Here is a 4812-nt window from a genome sequence, read left to right as displayed (position 1 = left end):
GGTTACACCTAGGGGTTATAGTGGTAGCTGTCGGAATTGACCCCATTTTAAGTGAGTACAAGCCCATCCCATTTGTTGATTCCTCTAGTAAAAAACATAATGGGGAAAATCCAAGCATAATGATAACCATAATTGTAAATATTGTCATGTTAATCTCCCAAAGAGAAAATGAGGAGATGATAAAGGAAATCGGTGAGGAAGAAATTCGTATGCAATCAAAGGATTGGTTCGAGATAGAGCTTTAGGCTTGGATGGATTTACAATCCATATTTATACAGTATGTTGGATTGGAATCAAAGTGGGCCTCTAAAATAATGTTGCAATAGATTGAAAAATCTCGCAATGTAGACAAAGATACCAACTCAACTTTTCTTGTGTTCATCCCCAAAGGTGTAAATCCTTCCTCCATTTTTCATTTCTCCCCATCTCTTTGTGTAATGCCTCTTTAAAAATACTAACCAAGGTAATAACAAACAAGTTGAAATAAGTTCTACATAAAGTCATTTCAGATAATCAAGGAGGTTTCATGCAAAAGAGGCAAATATTACAATGTTCCAAGAAGCCATACACTCTAGCGAGACAAATAAAAATAAAGTTAGGATTATTAATATTAACATGGAAAATGCATTTAAGAGGGTGCACCACTCTTTTCTCTTTGATGTTATGCATAAGTTTAGCTTTTATTCTCCTTTAGTTAGATGGTTTTTTTCTTGTATTTACAACCCTTTTTATTGAACCACTTATGAATTGTAAACAATCAACCTTTCTTAAAGGTAGGTGGGGCTTGCGAAAAGGTTGTCAACTGTCTCTAGTTCTTTATTTCATTATGGTTGAATCATTGAGCAAGAAGTTGGAAGTAGAAATGCGAAATGGAAATCTCCCATGAATTAAAAATAATCAGTGGGTAAAAAGAATCAACCACTCCCAATTTGCAGATAACATCCTTCTCTCTGGAGGAGCATCCACAATAATGGCTTCTTGGTTCAAAAGAATGTTGGATATTCTCATAGATGCATCAGGAGGAAAAGTTAACAACAATAAGTGCCAAATGTATGGATGGAACATTAGTTAATATTTGCTTCAAGCAATCTCTAGAGTTTCATGTCCCCCCCATAGGAAAATTCATCCACATTTAAGTATTTAGGAGTGCCAATTAGTTTGTCAAATATTATAGACAAAGCTTGGTAGAGTGTGTTAGGGAAAATTATATCAAGATTTTAGTAGTGGGAATTGTAGTGGTTGAACCCAACTAGAAGGATCATGCTTAAAAAATATGTCATGGTAGCTTTGTCGATATTTCAATGCTCATTTATGATTTCATCTAATGGAGTGATGCTTCAAGTGGCACAAGAAATTAGGAAATTTGTTTTGAAAAGAGGCAAGACTGGCTAAAAAATGGTATCATTTAATCATCTAGAAAATTAGTAGGGCCGACAAGCAACAAGGAGGGACAGGGATCAAAGACTAGACTTAGCCTTAGAGGCCAAATTCATTTAGAGACTAGTTTCAGTGAGCTTGGATTGGTGGAAAAAAAATATTCATAAAAAATACTTTAATGGATATTGATTTCGCTATCTAGATCAACCTTTCGACAACACAAAGGGACCCCCAGTATGGAAGCTAATTAAGGTTGTTTCCCTTGTAATTCAAGCAAAACTCACATGGATTCCAAGTAATGTAAATTCCATTTTCATTTTGTAGGATAACATCATGGGAAACCCACCTTTGGAAAAAAGGTTAGAGCTTCTTCATTTGAAAGCATGAATGACGAATCACAGTCTAAAAACATTACATGATACCTCACTTTAGTATCTTGGATCAGGGAATTGTTTGGGATGGTTTATTAGGGACCCTTTAACACACCTACTGCTAATGGCATTTTAATAATTCCCTCAAGGGATGTACATCTCAATACTCTTCCCGTCTAGATTGTTGAGGATGGGGATTAATCAACTATAGTGTTGAAAGCAGGTAGAGATATCAACTTTATACAATAGCTTTTCCTCATAAATCAACCACACAAAATCATGTGTGGGATTTAGGTGGTCTACCTAAAATAAACATATTATGTTGGACCTTCTGCAAGGGAAGATTCTAATAGTGGAAAATTTGGTTAAGGAAGAAATAGATTACCCCTCTAAATGCATCATATGTCTATTAAGCTTTGAAACAATAAAAAAGTGCATTTTCTTTGAATGTGTCTTTTCACACTAGTATTGACAAGTTACATTCTCTATCATTCACCACAAATGAGAATTCCATGCTCATGGAGTGATATGCTTACCCACTAGAGCAAAGTTATAAGGAGTCTTATAAAAGCAAGTCATTGTTTAAATTTCTATTTACAACGATTGAAAAATATATATGTTGGAAGATTTGGCTAGTATGCAACAAAGTTGTACTTAAACAAGCATAGGTTGTTCACAATAGTGTAGTGGTGAAAGCAATAAGTCTTATTACAAATCATATTATGGCAAAGGAAAAAGGTATTCTTAAAAAATAATTGTTAGAAAAAGATGAAGATTTATAGTTCCAATAGTTCTATATACCTACAAGTACTCAATATCCTTCTAAAATGTAGGAACGTTTATATATCAAATTGGCAACTTCAACTAAATGTTCTTGATTTCCAACAATGGAAGATATCTCAACAATCTTATTCTGTGTTCTTTGATGGTTCATTGAAAGGGGATTTTGGGGTAGCAGGTGCAGGGGTGGTTCATTATGATCCCATAGGAAAAGAAGAGTTATCCTATGCTTAAGATCTTAGAATTTCTACAAACAACTAGGAAAAGGCCTAAAAGTTGTAGCAAGGCATGCTATTAACAATCCTATTTGTTGTTCTTTGATGGTGCATTCAAAGGGAATCTAGGGGTAGCAAGTGCAAGAGGGATCCTGTTGGGTCCCCATAATACTAGTGATTACCCCATTACTATTGTAGTTATACCCCTTATTTATATTGTTGTGCCCCTATTACCCCCATATTGTTATTTCTGTGCCCCATAGAATCCCTCTATTGTTATTTTTGTGGCTTTATATTATTATTGTTAGGTCGACTGGATTATATTGTGACTCCTTAGACTCCTATATATAGAAAGGAGGTTTTGTCATTTGTATCATCAAAGAATTGTTCATTTATGTAATGTAAAGGAGGTTTCCCCCTCGAAGAGGCTGAATTCTAAGGCGTTGATCTATCTTTTCTATCTTTTCTTGAGCTGGTTTCATAACATTTGGTATCAGAGCTTTGGATTCTAGGGTTTCGCTGCTCCAAACAGGTCATCGTGGCATTTTCGCTATAACTTTTTTCTGTGATGTTTCAGAAGTCGCAAAAAAAACCCATTTGAGAAGAAATCGCGCTGAACCTTGGGTCCGAATTTCATAGCTTTTCGCGCGATATTTGCGGAGATATGATCTGAGGAAGTTGGTCTTTTTGCAGACTCCTGAATTACATTCAAAACAGGTGACCTGGGGAAAATCGTCATAACTTTCTCTCTGGGGATCGGATTGAAATTTCATAAGAAGGTACAGAAAGAGGACGGACTGTAGTTTCTTATATGTGTGTTTCAAATTCAAAGTTTGAAACAGTGACTCGTGGCACGTCGTACAAGTTCACTCTGATGAACTAGTCTAAAAGCAAGTCACTGTGGGAGATTTCACATAACTCTTCCTTGGAGAATCCAATTTGGGTCAGACTTGTGGCATTGGAAAGAGGACGTAGAAGGCTACTACAAGTTGCAATTACAGAACTGGATGATCAGAAATTATAGAGATACATCAGATTCAATATCAGGCTTCTATAAAGTGAAAAAAGGTGTGTAGTTTTTTTTTTTAAATTTTTGTGTAAGCTTGGTTTAACGGAATTCAAAGGGCATAGTAAAGCATTATTATCGGTAACTGATTCCCCGAGGAAAAAAAATTCAAACAACTAGTAAGGAACCTGAAAGCTCTAGCATGACTCATGAAGAAGAGGAAGAAATGCTACATGATATATCAAAATTACAAGAACAAGTGCAACAAATGTCACGCTCACAAAAGCTAACAGAAGCTAAGATAAGTGGCGTGGAAGCTAAGATAAAGGGCATGGAAGCTAAGATGGATGATTGGAAGACAGATTTGAAGAGAGACATGGCAGATTTGAAGACAGACATGGCAGATTTGAAGATAGATTTGACAAATTTTCTACAAGAAATACTTACTAATGGTGAAAAGGTTGTAAAAGAAACTCATGATGTGAACAAAAGTAATGTTAATCATGATTCCATAGACACTAATGTTGGATCAAAGACCCACCATATTCCAAAAGTCGATATGAGGAAGTTTGATGGCAAGGATCCCGCCACATGGATATTACAGATGGAGCAGTTCTTCGATCTCAATAATGTGCAAAACACACAAAAGGTACGTATGGCAACTGTATATTTGGAACCAAATCAGTTTGTATGGTATCAATGGCTTTGCTCTCGTAAAAATTTTATCACTTGGGCAATTTTTATGGAAGAATTGATAGCACATTATGAAGATACAAAAAGCAACACTTTTTTTAGCCAATTGATAAGTCTCAAACAAAAGGGGTCAGTAATGGAGCACATTGAAGAGTTCCAAAAATTGAAAATAAGGGTAAAAGATATTCCAGAGGAGCATAGGATTGATGTGTTCATAGGGTCTTTAAAGGATAATATCCAACATGATGTTCACCTTTGGGAACCTGATTCATTAGAGAAGGCATTCAGGTTAGCAAGAAAAATGGAAAGCAAAATTATGGCAACTAGGAAGCATACCATTCACAACTATAAAGACGGAAGTGTTGTTTCC

The sequence above is a fragment of the Pinus tabuliformis genome, chromosome Q, assembly GCF_031772625.1.
Source record: "Pinus tabuliformis cultivar Carrire ecotype Pingquan chromosome Q, CPIR1, whole genome shotgun sequence".
In the NCBI taxonomy this organism is placed as follows: Eukaryota; Viridiplantae; Streptophyta; class Pinopsida; order Pinales; family Pinaceae; genus Pinus; species Pinus tabuliformis.
Note: the sequence above shows the minus strand (reverse complement) of the source record.